At 37.1% G+C, this 22963-nt stretch overlaps 1 protein-coding gene across 1 annotated transcript in view; it reads right to left on the bottom strand.

The window, feature by feature from the left end:
* LOC149261661 (MADS-box protein CMB1-like) overlaps positions 1–22963 on the bottom strand; it is a 195724-nt gene that overhangs the window by 97252 nt on the left and 75509 nt on the right. The window lies entirely within an intron of this gene.

Genomic DNA, 22963 nt, shown 5'->3' with positions numbered 1-22963 from the left:
GCGTGAAATGAAAGGGGTTCCTCACTAGAATAGATGCTCCTAACACAACAGAGCAGTCCTCTCGGCCCGAAAGCAGTCAGAAACAGTAGATCTAGAAAATGGTAGTCGGATGCAGTTCTACCGGCTTCAGATTTGGATCACCAACGGACGCGGCCCTCAAATAGCTCTGATACCATGTAGGAATTTACAGGGTAAGTTCCTCAGACAGAACACCACTCACAAACAGATCACAGATCAATACACCAGTATTTTTGACGTGGTTAAAACCCTCAAAGAGGGAAACAGTCCACGGCCTAAGCCAACGTGGCTACTTCATGCAATATATTAATAAAGGAATGAAAAATTACATAAGATTATCTCATGAACGGTTACACTACAAATGACCCTCCATGCTCTTTAAATAGAGATCATGGACCAATCGGGTGTTAAGCCACAGATCAAGTATCGATAATACCGAGGAGAGAATGAACTGTCAGATCACTACATATCGTGACTGTTGGATTGTAAGTTACAAAAGTACATAGTAAAGAAACACACTTTACCTAACTCTACACTAGACCAAGTTATACTTAACTATTTCCTATGTGTCGGAATATCCTAACACCCCTAAGGAAATTTCCTGCAAATTCTCTAGACCAAATTCCACCGGTTAGGTACTCTCCTAAGATCCATAAATTATTCTTTTAAGTACTCTTGGAATCCACATTGGTTGAATATTTACTATGAATTGGCTCTCCAAATGGAAGATATTTTCTCTCAAATTCTCTCCTAGGGTGACACCTAAAGATCACTAAAGAAGAGGTGGAATTTTCTGCTTGGATTTTTCTTGTGCTAAATAACACTAGTTATATTGGCTAAGAATCTCACCAAAACCCTCTAATTATGAAAATTAAATACCAAAGATGTTCAAATTAAAATCTTCTCTCCATTTTATAATTTCTACTCATCTGTTCCTTGAGGAATCCTCTAATTTCAACCTCCATTTCTCACTTCTTCCTTGTGGTTCAATTTTCCTAAGAGGGTTCAATTTTCTTTTTTTGAGTGGCCCCCATAACCCATTACCACTTTAATTTTTCTTGTCTCCTATGTTTAGCTTTATTTTCTCTCCAAACACTAAATTGACCCTCCACAACCCACATTCTTAATATTATTTGCTACAATATTTATCCATCGCCAAAATTACAAAATTCAGGAGTTTGCGAAGAAATATTATTTATTGAGGACAAGTGAATCATCCCCACTGAAAATTACTTGTCCTCAAGCAACATCACCCTATGTTGCACTTTCTACACTATCCAAACTAATTCCAGGGTCCCAAATGTGCTATTGAACTACTCCATATTGTGACACTACAACCACATGAATAAATCTCGTGGCGCAAAGATCCCAAAATATCCTGACCCATGGGAAGCGTCCTTCACTCCACTCACTATCCCATAAGATAAGGTTGTTAGAAGACCCCTACATAATTGTAGAGTCCCCGACAATGTAAAATCCTCATCAAACCCATAAGAAGTAGCCCTCTTGAGTAAATGATCTTGTGCACTTCAAGGGTAGAGTTTTGAAGATGAAATCCAATCCATATGGAGATGAATCCTTGTCTACATCTGCTCCCCTTCAGCTCCTCATGCTAGATATCTTTCCATAATAATGAATTCATCCATGTCATCAGCATACCACTAAATACCAATGGAATATTTGTTGGATCTTCCCTTTTAGAACCCATCTCATCCATAACGGTAGTTGCACTGCTAAGTCTCATGATTCCTAGATTCCATGCTAGACATAGAAGGGTGACAACATGTTATTGTTGTGCCACTCTGACCATAATTGTTTTCCCATCATGGGAATAATGTATCCTCCTATCTTGGATCCTAATGGTAAAATATTTTTGAAGGTCAAGCATATCCTTTGTAGATATCTCCATGATTTCAACATCTACACATCTACAACCAATATTGATCCTAAGAAACAACAAGAAAAATATGCCTTGTGATATAATGAAGGACTCAACCCTCTCCCACATATCAAACCAAGAATGGGCTAGATCACTCTGATACCATATTCCACTCATCGTGAAATAGAACAACTAATCAACCAACCGAGTCCCGGGATCCCATGTCTAATTTGGCTGCAACATAGTCTTAACAACACGTGTAACCCACTTGTGTAACATCCCTGGTCCCTCCATGATAGAATTTGTATACCATGAATAAATATGATGAATTTGAAACTTCCCTGTTCTTTCCATATCACATAGTGAGATATTCTATCTTGACTCTTGGTGGTGCACCCCAATACTGCCTGGAGTATAAAAATATAGTTGTAAGAAAAATGTACCACGTGCTTTATATGCTTGTGTAACCCCTCGGAATGCCCTGCCAAAAATTTTTCATTCTTATCTCTAAGTGTGAGCTCAAGGGTAGATCACATGCAACCTCTGTAGAAGATCAAAGCATCCCCCAACTTGTATCTTCCAATTTGTGCCCTTACCATATGTTGTAGCCATAAAGTCTCTCTTGTGACATACTATGTCCTATCCAATTATCTTAGATGAACCTCTCAAGTATTGTTTCTCATGATTCAAGCATCAAGATATGGTATACACATCCCTTGTATCAGTGAATAATGATGGAGAGTGATAGATGTATGGGATCTTATGGTTATTTCTAGGAACCCGTATGGACGCAACCAACCTTGTGACCATCCCATTATCCAAAGCTTAGATTTCCCGAGTCTGGAATTCAACCCCACACACTAATATATATAACCATGTATTCTCATTCCACCTAACATATAACTACACATATTTGCACATGTTTCTGCATCGCTAGACCTTGCTACATGTTGTTACATCATCGCAAGTTAGTTGGCATCCCTCTTGTATCATTGTTTCTATCTCATTATGAGGAAATGCACTGTAATGTGAACTTACCTTCCTAGACCATGTACAACCATACACACTACTTTATGCCACTGTGCATCTCCATGCTCCTCCATATACTACTATGCATCACTATAAATCCATATAGACCACTAGATGCTAGAGTCTAAAATTCAGTGAGCGGGAATCAACTTGCATCCTTCCTACATCATCATATCCCCTAACTCATTACCACTTCTCGTGATGTGTGGACCTCCTTTCTTAGTCCTCCTTGAGAGGTATGATAGGTAAACCTACCTAAGCACTAGTGGTAATGACTCCATGATGTTATCGCTCGATGTCCCTTGCATCCATGGAAAGTCCTCAGCTGCATAAAAGTGACTGTATGGTGGCCTACCGATGTGACCTCCTCCATGAAACTCCTTCCAGATTATGTTGATCATCCTACAATCCAATCTATGCTCAACATGCTTAGAGAACCCAAAGAGTCTCTCTGCTTCTGTGTAAATCCAATCTAACATTAGTGCTAATGGATATTTGAAGGTGTGTGGGTGCTCAGTCAGCAAATCCATTGCACTTCTAATACCACAACTAACTATACCCATGTGGTGGCTAGGAATCCCAACTGGATCCTAGCCCATGGCCTCTACTGGACTATGTTGTTGGCCATCGATATATCAAGAGACCCAACTAGCTCCTTCATATACCAACTCAATATCTCTCGCTATCCAACCCTTACAGAGGGATCAGATGCATAAACACCCTTACATGGAACAATTCCTCCATCATGGTAGTGTTGCACCACGTGCAGCTCATGTCGTCTCATCTCACTAGTCTATCCAACCGATGTAACTTTCCTAGATAACATCTCCTCTTTCTCAGCATTGTGTAGAGGTAGCCCAACAGTGTTGCAAGTCGCATCTATGTATACTTGAACAGGGTTGGCATACGAAAGGATGAGAAATTTCCTACCTATTGATGCGCCTATCTTCTCCTCTTTGATGGTTTACTCCAAGGATGGTTTCTCATCCTCCTCTACCATGGGATCAAGATGAGCCACTAATTTCCCCTCCATAGATAGCTTATCATGCATAACATCCTCAACAATTAGCTACAAGTAGCCAACATCTAGAAATTATAGTATGGATTTAGATAACTCTACACATGTTGACACCTAGTCACTGGATATGTGTCCTGACACCTCACCAAATTGTTGTTGGTTGTAATAACTTGACAACCCAGACATGACCCTTAAAGCCTCATTAACTAGCCAAACAAAATCCATTGGTGGAACCTGATTAGTAGATTTCCATATGAGTGTATCCTCTACTCTATCCACTAAGGTGTCAATTGGATCTAGAAAAGGGATCTCCCACAAGGGTGAATCTTGTTTTATACTTGGAATATGTATATTCTCCTCACACTCGTAGGTTCCCTAAGCTTCTTGCTAAACCTCCTCCTCATGCTTTCTATTAGTGTCATTGTGTGCTAAGCCCCGTGATTTTAAGGTCTCCTCATAGTACCATCATATAGCTACTCTCATTCTATCCACTCTTTTTGAGGATGTTTGTTGCCCTCATTTTGTTCACATTTCCAACACGTGTAGATGGATTGAACCTTGTGGAAGGTCTGCCTCTAGTACCCCTGTTATAAGGATGAGGATAACTCAATTTTATTCCCTTATTTATACACAACAGTGCTAACATCTCTAACATATCCTCATTTTTTTTTATGATCTTCTCATTTTTTGGGGATATCTCCTCCATGGTTCCTCGTAAATTGCTAACATTTTGTGCCATTGAAATGTCCATAAATTTCACCAATAATTGTGCATGCATGCCAACATCTCCATGATATTGCTAGACTCCCCACAATTCGACATGATCATACTCTAATACCTTTGTAATGTCCCAAACTAGGAAAAATAACTAATATAAAATACATGCACTAAGCTGCAACAAAGTTTTTACACATGCAATCACAAAATTCACACAATGTGAAAATATATATCAATGAACCATAGAATAACAACCATAAATCTAAGCCATTTTCTTAAAATTTCAACTTGAAATTGGGTACAATGGACTGTAATCATATAACCTAGGCTTTTTATTGAAAGCATGCAACACCCAAGTGGACATCTAAGAAAAAACTCCAACTGAAACAACTCAATTTGTCCCGGCATACTTCGTAGAAATTTTCTACTACCTTTACTACAACTACTGGAGGAAAATTGTAAAATGTACCCTAAAAAATACTTCAAAAATTGTAAAAAATTAGGGGGAGGCTTCTCACACCCCATCTAATAAAACCCAGAAAAATCTCACAGATCCCGGTGGTAGAATGGCCTTCCCAAATAGCTACCTCCTGCTTTGGAAATATTGTTGTTGCTAGCTTGCTTCAACAATCAGTTTTGGCAGTCAAAAGTGCTCAAAAAATTATGTGAAATTAACTGGAGCCTCTCCTCATAAAAGCTATAAAAACAAAACAATATTTTGGGTTAATTCCAGTTGACCTGGAATGCCCAAAATAGTGTGAATTTCCCCACCCAATGAGTTTTTCACCAAACCAAAAATCTTGGTTCCAATATTTCCAATTTCCTCCATCAAACTCTCTGAAAATCCTCTATAAAATTCCTTTTATAATGATTAAGAAATTTTAACCCACCTCCTACTCAAAAAGCCCCTTCAAACCCCTACATTGTATGGTGCATAGGAAATTCCTACGCAGTCCCTAGAGAGGAAAAATTTGCCTCTACAAATAGCAATTCTCTCATCCCAAAAAAGTCCTAGGAGAAATTCATACTCCCCTAAGGAAATTTCCTACAAATTCTCTAGCCCAAATTTCATTTGTAAGTTGCTCTCCTAAGCTCCAAAAATTCGCCTTTAGTGCCCCCTTCGAATTCACATTAGCTATATATTTACTGTAAATTGACTCTCTAAATGACAAAATTTTTCTCTCAATTTCTCTCCTAAGGTGACACTAGAAGTTCACCAAAGAAGAGGTGGAATTTTCTTCTTGGAAATTCCTTGTGCTAAACAACAACCATTAACTTGGCTAAGCAACTGAAGAAAGCTTTCTAATTCTAAAAATGAAATTCCAAAATGACCAAAATGAGTCTCTTTTCTCCTTTTTTAGATGTTCCTCATATATTCCTTGTGAGCTCCACCAATATTGATCTTTGTTTCTCACTTCTTCCTTTTGGTTCGATCTTCCAAAGGGGGTTCAACTTTTTTTTGGAGTGGTCCTGTTGGGAGTGGGATCCCCCAAGGGCAGTTTTGGGGCCAAAATCCCATGTTTAATTCAATTTTTAGAATATTATTTCTCCACATTTTGTTGTTGCGGAGAACGAAGGTGTTATGTGTCATAAAGGGTAGTCCACCCTAAGTTTTGTAAAGTAAAGTCGGCTATAAGAGATCTATGCATGGTTCGTGGATCATGGGATTGTATAAAAAGAGCTAAGCTCTAAGTAGTTCGGGAGACAAAACATGTAAGAGAGTCATAGCTTTAGAGAAAGAAGTCTAAGTCTTGGGTTGTAGCGTAGGTAGAGGCTCCACAGCTAAGTGCGCAGAGGCCTAGGATAGAAGTTTGTAGCTGAGTGCGTGGACCCCTGCAGCTGTGTGCGCAAGGTGAACGAAGTCTATAACACTTGGAAGATATTAATAAAAGGAGTTATTCTACAATCTCTATGTATTTGTTATGTTGATGAGTTTGAATATTTTGTGTATAAATTTTCTTTAATATGCTTCTGTGATGCATGAATGAATACAGTTACGTTAAATAATTAAACGCAATTACAAATATCTGATTACGCGGTGATAACTTTATGTATTCAACAAGATAAACAAATCACTTAGGGTAATTGAGGAGTCTGCACGGCACGCTGCCATAGCAGCATGAAAGTACTTGAGCCACAGGTTAGGGCTGTACGAAGGTCGATCGTATACTTTCGCGAAGGTATTTAAAGCCAGAATAGAGGGTTTGTCTTACAAACCCTCGAGCAGGATCACCTCCATGAAGGCATCTATAGAAGAAATCAAACAACATCACAACTATCTCAGGGTGCAAAAACTTGGTTCCAACATCCCCCCATACTTCTTCGGGTGAGGCTTTAATCTGCACTCTGCGGGTTGATGCTAAAAAGGCGAGTAGTGTAGGGATTTGTTTAACTAATTAACGTTGAACCTCAGTCTGGCGCCCTCAAGCCAACAAATGGTTCCATTGCTGGGACTTTGCGAAACCATGTACTGTATTTTGGTTGTTTCCCCTTGTCATCTCATGTCGTGATTCCACTTGTGAGCACGGTATTTACATTCAAATCTTCCTCACGTGACTCAGACCTCATCATCTACAGGTCCTGAGTTGGTGGAGGTGGTAGTGCCCCTTTGTCATGTATCCTAGCTATCAGCATAGGACAGTTTGAGGTCCTAACCAGCTTGCGGGAGGACCCAAACATTTAGAGGTTAGAGATGGAAGTGCACAAAATCTAACAACGCTATGACGAAGTCAAGGGCATAGCATGAACCATCGTGTTGACACAAAGGTTAGCCAAGTTTCCAGAAGCTAAGCAGCTGAAGGAACACGTGGATGCAGCACTACACAAGGAAGCAGTGCTGAAGGCGCGACTAAAGCCCTAACTGGAGGAAGCTTACGCAGTCACCGAAAAAATCGAAGGTAATCTTGTGACTTTGCAAGCGACACAACAATAGATTTAGGCTGACTACGTAGCGGAAGTAACTAAGAAAACAATTCATGATGCGAAGTAAGCAGCAACTCAGTGTGCAACCTAAGTTGCAGTCATCAGGGCTGAGCTGCATGGGCTTCACACAAAGAACTTTGCGCCTACCAAGTGACTCGAGGGTGAGTCACGATGTTGGTGTTGGGGACCTGTTGGGAGTGGGATCCCCTAAGGGTAGTTTTGGGGCTAAAAGCCCATGTTTAAGTCAATTTTTGTAATATTATCATAAATACTTCGCTTTTTGGTCACGGAGTGTGAAGGTGTTATGTGTTAGAAAGGGTAGTCCACTCTTAGTTTTGTAAAGTAAAGTCGGTTGTAAAAGATCTACCAATGGTCCGCAGACCATGGAATTGTATAAAAAGAGCTAAGCTCTAAGTAGTTCTGGAGACAAAACATGTAAGAGATTCATAGCTTTAGAGCAAGATGTCGAAGTCTTGGGTTGTACCGTAGGTGGAGGCTTTGCTACTAAGTGCACAGAGGCCTAGGGTAGAAGTCTGCAGCTGAGTGTGCAGACCCCTACAATTGTGTGTGTAGGCTGAACAGAGTCTATAACACATGGAAGACATTAATAAAAGGATTTTTTCTACAATTTCTATGTATTTCTTCTGTTGATGGGTTTGGATACTTTGTGTATGAATTTCCTTTATTATGCTTCTATTATGCATGAATGAATACAGTTACATTGAATAATTAAACATAATTACGAATATCTGATTACGCAATGATAACTTTAATTATTCAGGGAAATAAGAAAATCACTTAGGGTAATTGAGTAATCTGCATGGCGCGCTTCCATAGTAGTGCAAAAGTACCTAAGCCACCAGTTAGGGCTATGAAAAGGTCAATTGTATACTTTCCTGAAGGTATTGAAAGCCGGAATAGAGGGTTTGTCTTACGAGCCCTAAAGCAGGATCACCTGTGCAAAGGCAAGCATAGAAGAAATCAAACGACATCACAACCATCTCAGGTTGCAGAAACATGGTTCCAGCATCCCCCCATACTTCTTCGAGTGAGACTTCATTCAACACTCCGCAGGCTGATGATGAATGGGCCAGTAGTGTAGGGATTTGTTTGGCTAATCAACAGTGATCTTGGTCAAGCCCCCTCAAGACAACAAGCCCCCACAACCCATTACCACTTTAATTTTTATTTTCCCCTAATTTTATCCTTCTCTTCTTTGCAAGAATTAAACTAAGCATCTACAACACACTTTTCCAAAGTTTATTTGTGAAAATATTTTTCCATCATTAAAATTACAATATTGAGGATTTTACTTAGCAAAATTATTTATTGGGGACATTATAATTTCCCTCTAATTTTGAATGAGCAACTAAGTTGTTCTACTCCTAATATATATGGTGAACATTAAATTGAACCTTTCATCATTTCCACTAATAATTTAATTTAAAACCATTGATACCACCTTGATAGGACTTGATGTCCACCTTTTCTTTCATATTTAAGAGGAAATGTGAATTATCATGAAACTCGAACTCAAATACTCATTTTCAGGTTCTTCCTTGAACCCCTTTTTCTCTTTTTTATCCATTTATTTTACCTCTTATTAGAAGTCTCAGTTTCAACACCCATCTTCTCTTATCAACTCAATATTATTTGCTAAGGTAATCAGCGGAGCTTCAAATTATGGCTTATATTAACGATTTTATCTTCCAGCTATGCAAACCACTCATATATTGAATATTAAGGGTCATCATAAACTAATGCATTGGCCATGGATGGGGTTTTATCACCTCCTTCTTAAATTGATCTGATCCCTACAACTTCTCACATATACCCAAAGAAACCTACTTTGATATCAATATGATCTTTAAACTAACATGGATATTCAACTATATATTTTTCCACAACAAATCTATTAAAATAATTTGAACTCTATACTATGAAGGGATACCTAGTTTAGACTATAGATATGTTATTATCGTTTTTTCAATCTATGCATTCAATAGATAAAGTAGAAAAATTAGAGAAAAATTAAATAGAATAAATAAAAAACCTTATTAAACATCAAGATAAGTACGAGGAGATACTTATTAGAGAAGGCACTACCCAAAGGTGGGGCTTTTGTTCTCTCTTGTTTCTAGAGTGAATGTGGTGCAAGTACAAAGCATAAGGAACTCTCTAAGGATGTACCTAAGACTTGTGGCACATGGGATTGTATAAAATGAAAAATACCTATATTCTATACTCTCTCTCTCTCTCTCCATCCAATGTTATCTATTCTACTCTATTATGGAATAAATTGTACTCAAATAAATTCAAGCCCTTTTCCCTCATACGTTTTTAGTTATAACACAAATTGATATCCTACTAGGGGTTCAATATTACCCATTCCACCCTCAACATGAGTTATGAGTAAACTCTTGTACAATATTCAACATAGTTCCCAATGTGGTTAGGATATTTTCCCTCGGTAACAAGGGATGGTATGGTATTTTCTAGAATTAAGGCGGTGAATTGTGAGAGGTGAAATTTCAGGAGACATAAATTTTTCATCTAAATTTTGATTGACATGATTTTTTCATTGTGAAAAATGTATTGATTGTAGAACAACATCACATTATTTGAAACTAAAGTTGGCAAAACTTCCCCCCCCACAAAAAAAAAAAACGATATATTGACTACCATAGATATTCCACTGGACATTTTGTCAAAACATATATGATAAAATTGTAGTTAAGAATATAAAATCTAGAATACCAGGGTTTATTTCTCTTTAGATTTATGGATCTATAAATTACTATTTATTTTGTATACATGAAAATTAAAATTATTAATTCAATTTATAATCTTGGAAACCATTTCATTAGAAAACCCATCTGGAAGGTGAGGTCACTCTTCTCTCTTTCTCTAAATAGAAAGTTATTACGAACAAAATTAAGGCATGTGCCTCATGGAATACTACAAGGAATAAATACTCCCTGGATGCTCTCTCCCTATCCCTATTGGCTACCATGTTCATCTATGGAAAAAAAATGTACTCGAAAAGAATGGAACCAATTTTCCTCCTAGTTTCCCTATTATAGCATAGCCCAAACTAGTTGTTAGGTTTGACACCTTTGTTGTGAATCAAGATTGTCGTTAAACCAAAACCCACAAGTGTTAGTCAATGATCACATAGTCAGAGATAAGGATCCATGATAGGCAGTTAGTCCATGTCGCGAAACACATGGGAAGTGTTGGTTTATCCAATTTTCACCAATCTCCCCCCCAACCTGAGTCGAATGTCAAACTCATGGCCAATGCTCTGATACCGCTTGTTGGGAATCATGATTTATGTTAAAAAAAATCCCGTAGGTGTCACTCGACGATCACATCACCAAAGATAAGGATCCAAGAGAGGTGGTTAGTCCATGTTGCGAAATGCGCGGGAAGAGTTGGTTTATTCAATGTTCAACAACCTTCAACATTTAACTAGATTTACAATATGGAATTATCTAGAGCCTTATTCATAATTATCATGTGGCTAGTAACTTTTCCATGAATAATGGTGCTTCACATGTTATCTTCCTGAATTATGGTGGCCAAAATAGGAGTTTCGACTTCTAAGTGGCATAACATTTGTATACAGACTCTGATTGTGGTGATTCTTACACCACTAGAAAGGCATTTGTGTGTAGAGTTTGTAAAAAAGGAGTAGAATTAAAGAATAAAATGTTTACCCCCCAAAAAAAATTCATCCAATTCCTCAAAAAGCTCATAAAAGGTTCTAGATCATGAATTTTCCAAACACAGCCTTGCTAATAGAAATGGTCATGTGAGGGGATTCGTACAATTTTCCCACTCTAAAATGTTAAACTTTTGCATTGCTCTATGTTATTTCAATTACTTTAGCTCAATTTAATTCTTGAATTAGTAATATTTTAAATAACAATTAATATTTCCAATCATTAACAATAATTGAATATAGAACAATAAATGCAATTACAAAGGAGACAATCAACACATCAATAAGAGACAACATATTTTCATCAATGACGAGGGAAAAACTCACTATGGCGAAAACTCCTTGAAATTATTCTTCTTGTTAGATTGTCATACAATGTTTAGTAGAGAGTACAATGAGACAATAAAAAATCATCGAGCAAAATTAACCCAAAAATATTGAGAACTATGTTGCGAACATCAATACTAATCAGAGACAACTTTTAATTTAGAAGCTAGAGAACCCACAATGATAACCATTTTTCATCAACGTTTCAAATCCGAACAGGGATCCATCATCAGGACATTCAAGAATGTCCTGATGATGGATCCCTATTGGGATTTGAAACGTTGATGAAAAATGGTTATCACTGTGGGTTCTCCAGCTTCTAAATTAAAAGATATAAACCACATATGTCTCAAATCCAGAGACAACTTCTTCTCTTTGCAACTAACTGCAGTCAAATGCCAAATTCCAACCCTAGAGCCCAACTGCGTGGAGGTAGATTTATGTGTGTCATTCATAGCTTCCAACCATGTTGATGAGTATGTGTGCATGAAATTGTAACAAAATAATTTATGTGTCAAGCTAGCGATTGGAAACGAAAACCCCAAACACATGTGCAAGCTTGAGAACCTAAAACTTTGGTCCTATACGAACCAATCTCTATGACCCATCCTCAGACTTGTGCAAACCAATAAATGAAATAGAGAAGAATAAGATGCTTGATAGTGTCCAAAGGAGCTTGAGGTCCGTTGTATTTATAGGCTTCCAAGTGTGTCAAATTTCCTATTAAGGCTAACCTATCCTTTTGTGCACATGTCACCTTTACTTCGAAAATAAACCTCTCGTCTTCCAAATTTAGCACTTCAATACTCAAAATTGGTCCTCTCTAAAATAGGAATCTATTCTGATGATTTGAATTTGTCATTAAGCTTCCACAATTAGCACTACCTCTCATGTAGGGATAAATTCCAACTACACCATGTAATAATCACAAGTATCCTGTCATCATACCATGTCCCATCCTTGCTCAACTATGTTTGTTGAAACATTGCTGACTATAAAGAAGAAGAATCATCAAGAAGAATTAGCTACCAGACTTTGAGGACAATGAGGAATGTCCGAAGGTACACTCACCTAATTTCATATCATGGGGGAGCAAACATATTCAACCCCATGTCGATCAATAAGAGTCATTACACAGAGGAGAAAACATCTTCCACCTCATGTAAATGAATATGATATCTAATCCATCCTATGTTCGCATGACCTTCCCAACAATGAACCTCACAAGTCACGTAGTAGAAAACCTGCATTATACTCAACTTGGGTGAGATATCCATGTAAGGATCAAACATCCTCAATCTTTCTCTCAACCTGTTGGCCACACAGGTAGTTGTAATCACAACAAGACCAACTTGTGGGTATGATCAAAAATAGGGTTTACTTTATTATAACAATATGGGGGAACTACCTCTATGACCCTATGAGTAACTAATATGGAAGATACCCTATTTTACATAGATACCTCAATCCCAGGAGCCTTACATCTCAATTCCTCACCTTGGGAGCTCAAATAGGGGGGAATACCCAATTCATTGCCCTCTATTACTGATGTCCCTTATGAGGAGGGGTCACATCCATCCGTTAAGGTTGTTCTTTGAAGGCCAAGAACTTCTATTTTGGTAGAGCCTTGGAGATGATATCTATTATCTTCTCGTCTATCCATATATGATGGAGTCTAATGGCTCCTCTCTCCACTATGTATTGAATGTAATGATATTGTATCTCTATGTGTTTGAACTTGTCATGAAATATGGGATTGTATACTAGATGAATCCCACTCTTATTGTTGCAATATATCATTGTAGTGTCTAGGACTCGCTCAAACATATCTCCAAAGATCTTCCTCAACCAAACCACTTCACACAAAGTCATGCTAGTGGGAATGTACTTTGCCTCAACAGTAAATGATAAAAACTTTTGTTTCCTTCTCATCGAGAACATCAACAAAATCCAATCCTAAAAAAACATCCAAAATTTATTTTCGTACCAATAACATTTCCTTCCCATTCAACATCGTTATATCAATGTAATCGAACATCTTTGGCATAATATCTTAGAGCATGGGTGATTTTCCCATGCAAGTATCTCCTCATTTGTTTGGAGGTAACCCAATGCCATGGAGAGGCTTGGTCATAAATTGACTCAACATGTTCATTACATAGCATATGTATGAATGGGTGTTTACTAACAACATTAGAGCCCCAAACAACTATCTATACTCGGATGGATTCGCAAATTCAGGTCTTGTAGCTTCTCCACATATATTCCTGAAATTCATTTACATTTGTTCGGGTAGGGCCTTGCATTCTACCATTCCAAATACCTCTAATAACTTAATGACATATTTTCCTTGTGAATGGAAAATCACACTAGGCCTTTGCCACACCTCAAGGCCTAGAAATTAGTGCACTAGTCCAACGTCCATCTCAAATTTAGAGGCTAGATCACTCCTACACTCGATCAGCAGTGGATCACTACATGTCAAGAATAAATCATTAACGTATACCACAAAAATAAACAACATACCTTGGACTTCCTTAAAGTAAAGGTTGGGATCGACATTGCTTCTTCTGAATCCTAGATTCATAATGTAACTATCTATGTGGGCATACCATGCTCTGGGGTGATTGTTTCAAACCATACAATTCCTTCTACATCCTGCAAATATCTGTATTTTGGTCCTCTACTACAAATCCACGTGGTTTCTTAATGTAGACTTCTTACTTTAGCATGCCATGAAGGAATGTTGTCTCCACATCTGTTTGATGAAGGGTCCATCATTTAATTCCAGCAAGAGAACCTATCAAATGAATGGTTTTACATTGAGCCATAGGTGAAAATATATCATCATAATATTCTCTCCATTTCTGGGAGAATCCTCAGACAAAAAACCTTTCCTTATATTTCTCAATGCCTCCATCGACTCCATGTTTTATCTTGAATAACCATTTTCAGGTCACCACATATTTTCCCTTCAGTCACAACACAACATCCCATACATCATTCTTCATAATTTATTCATATTATTTGGCCATAACATCCTTCCAAAGTTTTTATTTCATGGCTTCTTCAAAGGAGGGAGGTTCGACTTGAATCATAGTACTCATAGCTACAAAATATCCCTAGTACCTACATGGATTCTTGCTTTCTCTAAAATATATTAAAGTGGGAATGCATCTCCCGTAATCTAGTAATGCATCCCAAATGTAAAGTGGCATCTTCTTGGTAGGAGGATCACATGGAGGAGGCTCTAAGGGGTCCATATGCTCCATGGGATCATTAAAAATATCTCTCTTGACTTCAGGCACCGAAGGAACATCTAAAATATCCTTATTATCATTCATATTTTCAAGAGTAGGAGGCATGGGAAGGTCCCTTACTTTCTAAACAGAAGCATATTCATGCAACATTACATCCCTACTAATTTAAACCTTCATTTTACCAAGAATATATATTCTAAATGCTTTGGAATCTTCAAAATATCCAAGAAATGTACATTTTCTTCCTTGTCTTCTAGCTTTTTTCTTTTGTCTTTTAGCACATGTAAATATATGAGGAATCTGAAGATAAAGAGATGGCCGACATCAGGATTGAAACCTATAAATACTTCCTTCAGAGTCTTCTTTCCCAATTCTTGATCAGGCACCCTATAAATTGGAACATTCTTTGCTTCTTCGCAAATGAGCTTCAACAACTTTTGATCATGGAGCATGGCAAAGGTGGCGTCTACAATAGACCTGTTCTTTATTTTAGCTACTGCATTTTTTTTTTGGGATTATAGGGCACAATCACCTCTTTCTTGATACCTTCCTTATTGAAAAAATTGATGAACTCATTTGATATATATTCTCCATCATTGTCATAACTAAAGATCTTAATTTTCTTCCTTGTTTGGTTTTCAACCAAAGCTTTGAACTCCTCGAACATTTTGAAGGCTTCATCATTTGACTACAAGTAATATATAAATGTCATCCTTGAGAAGTAATCAATTAAGGTGATTTAGTAGATATGTGCACACTTACAATATATGGGCATTGGTCCATGTACATTAGAAAGAATGAGTTGGAGGATGTGATTCGTCTTATTCTCGCTACAGGGGAATGGTCCCTCGTCTTCTTTCCACTAATACTGCCTGGACATACTCCATCATGATGGACTTGAAAATTGGGAATTCTAGAGGCCAACTTATTCAAATTTTAAAGAGAAACATAATTTATATCGGCCAATCCTTGTTGCCATACTTCGCTTAGATTATTACTATCATGGACTAATGATAGAAGAGGTCTTCTAGTGACTCTATAGAGTCGTTTTAATCTTGATTCCAATGTGAATGAATATCTCATAGAAACGCCAATAGACCAAGTAAGAACCTTTCCCTTTATGAAGGAAATCCTCATCCCTTTGTGTTCCAAAGAGGATATTGATACCAAAATCTTCATCCACCGCAACACATACATCACATCATGGAAGAAAAACAAATTCCCCATAATCCAAATGAAATTTCATAGAGCCAAAGCCTTTAATGGGATGAGTGGATTTTTCTGTAATAATAATTTTCAAATTTGACACCCCCTATACCACATTAGAGAGAAATTCCTTATATCTGGAGAATTTATGAGTGGCCCCACTATCTACCAACCAACTATCACAAGAATCCAGAGGAGAGGAACCAGTGAGTGCAGAAATAACGATATATTTAGATTGATTAGCAACATTACTTTCACATATATAATATATTGAATTATTTTGAGGATGATGATATTCTTCATGATCCCTTGGAACATATCTTCTTCTTATTTCATATCTTCTATTATGCTCATTCCTTCAACTATCGCTTCTTATTTGATCATTAAACCTATTATTGTTGCTTCTAATTTTTTAGTGTGAACCATTATTCTTCTTAGGCTAATCTCTAGAATAGTGACCTTTCTTTTGAGAATGGTAACATTCAATGTGAGATGATTCTCTTTCATTCCTTCTTTTCAAATTTTTAGGAGTAGGCTTCCCTGAATTTGACAGACCCCATTTTCTTTTATTCTTCTTGTTATGATTGATGAATACTACAGGATCCCCTTCTTCCTGTTTTTGTATCTCGCCCCTTCATATCATCCTTGATTCTTCTTGAGTGAGGTTTCCAATAATCTCATCAAATGACTAGAAACTATTATTGTTACTTATATCAGTAATGAATGTTTCCCAAATAGGAGGGACACCTCAAAGGGTTATAATCATTAATTCCCTATCAGGCATAATTTCCCCAACTCTTGGTGATTGATATTTAAAACGTGATATCCTCATAATGTAGGATTACACAAACTCCTGTTTATTCATCTTCATGTCTTCGATTTTGTATTTCAAGGGGAGGATTTCATTCAAATTGTTGACTTCATACATTTCATCTAGCTTATAACAAATATCCCTAGACATCCTCAAATTTCCAAAATATGCAAGTAAATTATCTTGTAACCCATTAATGATTATTTTCTTTTCTTTTGACTCACCTTTATTTGAATTTTTCTTGGCGGCAACAGAAGAATTTTTTTTTAGGTACCTTTCCTTGAATGTATTCCAAACCGTCATTGTTATCAGCTATGATTTCCAACCTTATTTTCCATGAAAAAATGCTATATGAATCACCCAACTTCTCAGTTTCCTTGAAGAAAGAGGAAGAAATCTTGAATTTATTAGATAGGCTCCATAAACATTTCCTAATATGATTGCTTCAACTCTTGTATCCTTTTTGTCTTGTCCTTAACCTTAGCTCTGAAACAGTGTTAATTTTTCACACTGCTCTATGTTGTTTTAATTACTTTAGCCCAATTAAATTATTCAAATAGCAATATTTTAAATAATAATTAATATTTCCAATCATAAATAGTGATTGAAGATAGGATTGGATTAATAAAAAGACTAGATGTTCTACTTTCTCTCTTTTTCACATTCTGGATGAGGCCCATCGTCTTATTTTTGTTTTTGATTCTTTCACTTGTCATCACATTTACAAGGAGCGAAATGCAGATGCTGACAACTTATCCAAAGAAGCTGTGCAAAGGCCTCCTGACACTTGGTTGATTAATGAACACAAAGAAGGACAGCACTTCCAGTTTTACCATAGACCTTTCATGGACATTGATGATGAAGCTAGCTCTCAGGAAGCTTAGTTTTGTTCCAGCTATGTGTTTCTTTTTCACACTTTCCTTATGTGAATATTGATATGAACTATTTATTTTTCAAGCTAATTCAGGGACACCTTTTGTGTACATTTTGTAAAACTGGTAGCCTCTATGCCAGTTCCTTTATATTTTGAACAATAGAAAAATGATTATCTAAGAGCTGAAAGCCTCCTTGCGTGGAAGAAAGGCAATTTTTTTCTCTTATTTTGAAATAGATTGAGATAGCCTTTAATAGCATATGCTTAAGCATATACAACATATCATTTTTATACCTCAATAAAAATTACGTTATTTCCATGGGGGAAAAAAGAGGCAATTGAAGGTAGAACAATAAATGCAATGACAAAGGAGAGAATCAACACATCAATCAGAGACATGAGACTTTAGTCAATGACCAGGTAAAAACAAATACAAGGAAAACCCTTTGAATTTCTTCTTCTTATTTACATTTTCATAAAATGTCTAGTAGAGAGTTCAATGAGACAATACAGAATCCTACAAAAAAATTGACCCAAAAATATTGAGAAATATCTTACCAACATCAATATTGATCAAAGACAACTTCTTCTATCTATAGTAAACTATGGTTAACTACAGTCAAATGTGAAATTATAGTGCTAGAGCACAATCACATGGAGGGAGATTTATGAGTGCAATTGAGAGCTTCTAACCACACAAATGAGCCTACATGCCTGTGGTTTAACCAAAATTTTCCTATGTTAAGACTGCGATTGGAAATAAGACACCCTAAACACATGTGCGGGCTTTAGACCCTAGAATTTCATACTTGTACCAAAAAATCTCTATGACCCAACCTTAGACTTGTGTGAACCAATAAATGAAGAAGAGAATAAAAATATTCTTCATGGTGTCTAAATGAGCTTGAGATAACTTGTATTTATAACCTTTCAAGGGTATTCAATTTCCTATTAGGTTTGGCTTGTCCTTTTGTGCACAAATGGGATTTACTTGAGAAATACGCTTTCTCTTATCCAAATTAAATGCTTCAATACTCAAAATTGGTCCTATTGAAAAGAGGAATCAAGCCTCATGATTGGAATTTGTCACTAATATACAAAAATTAACATGAAAGAATTGGCATACATTAATAATTATATATTGATCCAATCCAGATCAAACCTACCCATTTTGGGACTATTTTGGTTTCCCAAATATTCTATTGAATAAGGTGACAAAAAATTTCCTCTTATGTCATGTGTACCATTTTACTTTTCCTAAAAATTGTCCTTTCAAACCAATTTTCCAAAGGTAATGTTACTCCTATCTTGTAGTTTTGGAGCTATTCTACAAAACTATATCTTTTGTAAACTCTACTAAATCATATGATGCCAAATCCTCTACACATGGATAGAATTTTTCCTCTTGGTCACCAAGCATGGAATGATAACATAGATTTATATTCTCTACATCCATAACTTAGTAAATGCCCATGTATGGGGGTAGAATGAGCCTATCGTCCTTATCTCCTACCATTTCTAGTATCTCAAAGGGACCAGACCACAAAGCCTTTGTAACAACTGTGGGTTAATGTTTCATGTGATACACAATAGTAAAGAAAAAATGAGACCAAGGTCATCAAACACATATTCCAAGCTGAATGTTGGAAAAAAATTCATAGTGGTCATCACTTGTTGTTTATTTATTGTTAAGGAAATTGGAAAAGGCATTAGTAAAGGAAAAGAGACAATAAATGACATTTAATTATGAAAATAAAGGAGAATAGGAGAAAAGGAAGGTGAAGAGGCACAAACACGCATGAGAGGGAAATTAGAATAAAATTAAGGAAAAAGAATAAAATAGAGGAATGAATAAGAAAAGGGCATAGGAGGATGAGTGGATGGACTTTAGTAATTTCTATCTTTTGTTAGTCTTAGCTTTTGCTCTCTTACACTCTTGCACACTTAGAGCATGTGAGCATTCTCTTGGATTTGGAGAAGTAAAGGAAAAGAAAGAAAATAGCAAGAAATGAAATCAAACGAAAAGAAAATGAAAGCAAGGAGAAGGTTGGATCAAGAGCTTTAGCACGAGGATTTTGTAGGCAACAGGTTGCATGTATGGTTTCCTAGTTGAGGTGTTAATGCATGGTACATGAATTTGTTTATTTGGTTTAGGGTCACTCGAATGTGTTTCTTAGGATTTGATAGTGGTTTCAACATTTTCTTTCCATTTCCTAGATAGTCATGGTGTGATGAGATTCATTATTGGTTGATATTTTGATTTTCGAAAGGTTTTGGAACCAATTGAGGAGGTCTCAGGAAAATTCCCAAGGGTTGGGGTGGAAATGGTTTTCTCTAGGAAACCCATGACAGGTGGGTGGAGACCAAAAGGTTCCATAAGGTAATGGTAAATAAATTATGAGGCATCTGAAGCATACGTCTCAAGGGCTCAAGCGACGATGAACAACGATGAAGAATAGTAAGGGCTTCGGTTAGTTGCAGCCAAGAATCAACATGGAGGGCCGCAGAGGAGGGAGCTCCACTCCCTCCTATAAGGGGCCGTAGCTAGTAGAGGCAAGAAACCTTTAGAAAAGACCAGAGGTACTGTGGAGGAAGGGACAAGAAACATGGAAGAGGAGATAGGAGAAGCCACAAACAAGGAAAATAATGGCCCAAAAGACAAGGAGGTAGAAGACAAAAAATAGGAAACTAAAGACAAAAAACAAAAGGGACCCTGCAAACCCAAAGCAGAGATCACACGGAGAGTTATTTTAAATAATTCGGCTCTGCAGGTGCCCAGGGAGCACATAAAGACATGTGCCATCATCTACAAATTCATGGGTTTATGGCCCACTGAAAAAGCTTCACAGTCGTGGATCAGATACCACTGGAAACCTAAAGGGAGCATTGACCTACACCTTGGGTCAAAGGGATTTTTTACTGTGGTATTCATGAATATTGAAGACAAGGACAAAGTTTTTGATGGAGGCCCTTACTTCTATGCAACATCTAGACTCTACATGCGGCCATGGATGATGAATTTTGTTCTAGAACGGGAAACTTTTACTTCGGTACCGGTCTGGGTAAGGCTCTATTCTCTACCTCTTGATTACTGGAAAAATGAATCATTAGCCTCCATAGGCAACAAATTAGGTCACTATGTTAAAGCCTCTAAAGCCACTAGAAGGGGAAAATATACTTCCTTTGCCAGAATATGTGTGGAAATGGATCTATCAGGAACTCTACTGGATGAGGTGATTTTGGAAGTTTTTGATGAAGAATGGGTGCAAACAGTATACTATGAGCACATTCCTTTCAGATGTTGCAGATGTCATGAACATGGACACCTTTTTAGAGACTGTCCGCTCAGTAAAGAAGTAAACAAAAGAAAAACTAATACAATGAAGGAAAAAGACAGCTTCTAGAAAGTGGTTAATTGAGGTAAAGGAGGTAAAAGAGGACCAAAACACCATCAAGATGAAGGAAAATAGTTCAGTCTAAACAAATTCCAAGTGCTTAAGGAAGAGGAAGAGATTACAAAAGAAGATCAAGCAATGGAAGGAAGTACTGTGGAAAAGGAGAAGGAAGAAAACCAGGGACAAACACAAGATATTGATTATCAAAAAGAATCTACAATGAGTGATGCAGAGCTAGAGATGGATCAAGAAATCAACCAGAATGAGATGGACCTAGAGGACCATGAACTATAGGAAATTCTTGACAAAGAAAACCTAGATCTAGAAGGGTTCTTGATACAGGGAACCACGGGAGGAGTGGATTTGTTACCTCAAGAAGAGCTCAATAGAATACAACAATTGCTTTTATAAAACACAGGCTAAAGTGCTGGAAAAAGGAAAAACCATTGATAAGCAGGACAACATAGGTGTGGAAATGATGAAAATTACTTTGGGACTAGCCACTAGAAACCGAGGCAAGAAAAGAGGTAGGAAAAAGTAGAATGAAATCTTGATGGAGTGTGGAAAGCTGATGATTGACTCAGGTAAGATGAATGATCTAGCCAGCTACTCCTTTACAAATATTTAATAATGAAGTTTACATCTTGGAATATTATAGTTTTAGGGAGTAAGAGAAAGCAAAGAATTCTTAGTAACAGAATGAAACAAGAAACGCCGGATATAATTTTCATCCAAGAAATGAAATGTTCCATTCAAAACTTAAGACAAATTCATAGCAAATGGCTTAGCAGATTTGAGTTTCTCGAAATCAAAGTAGAAAACACAGTGGGGGGCATACACACTCTATGGAACCCCAATAAAATGGGAATTTTGGATGATCAGGCTTCCAAAAACTATTTATCGGTTGTTATTCAACTGGTAGGAGAAAGGGACACCTTTCTGGCCATAAACGTTTATGGTCCTCAGAGAATAGATGACAAACTCAGGTTTCTAGATTCCCTGGTGGATCCTAGGGATAGACATGCAGATATACCCTGGATCATGGGATGGGATTGCAACATGATCAAATCTCTATCAAAGAAAAAAGGAGGAACAAGAGCTCTAAGTAAAGACTCTTTAGCATTCCAAACCTTTTTAGACAATATGAATCTTGTCGACACCAATTGGAATACTGGCCTCTTTACTTGCAATAAAAAAAGAGGGGGAGATTCCCATGTTGCCTCAAAGTTAGATAGATTCCTCATCTTTGATAATCTTATGCTGATAGATAAAGAGGTAATAGTGCGAGTTCTTCCCTTTGGAGGCTCAGACCACTGGCCAATTCAATTGGAGATTAAGGGTATTGGTACTCCCTTGAACAAACCTTTCAGATTTGAAAATATCTAGCTGTCACACCTAGACTTCATCAGTAACATTGAAAAATGGTGGTCACAAGATTTGCAGATTTAGGGAACCAGAATGTACCTACTTCACAAAAGACTAAAGCACATCAAGATCAGGCTTAAAGAATGGAACAAGAAGGATTTTGGCAATATTTTTTAGGAGAGAAAGGCTGTTGAAAACAAAATGAAGGCTCTCAACCAAGCTTTGATCATGGAAGGCTTTGATAAAGACATAAGTGATCAGGTGAACAAACATCATCAAGAATGGGAGAATCTATGTAAACAAGAGGAAATATTTTGGAGACAAAAGTCTAGAGTTCAATGGCTCAAAGAAGGAGAGCGTAACACTAAGTTTTTTCACAGAGCCACCATGGCCAATAGAACTCACAATAGAATCTCTT

Source organism: Pinus tabuliformis, chromosome 6 (genome assembly GCF_031772625.1).
Source record: "Pinus tabuliformis cultivar Carrire ecotype Pingquan chromosome 6, CPIR1, whole genome shotgun sequence".
Lineage (NCBI taxonomy): Eukaryota > Viridiplantae > Streptophyta > Pinopsida > Pinales > Pinaceae > Pinus > Pinus tabuliformis.
This window is presented reverse-complemented; position numbering and strand designations above follow the sequence as displayed.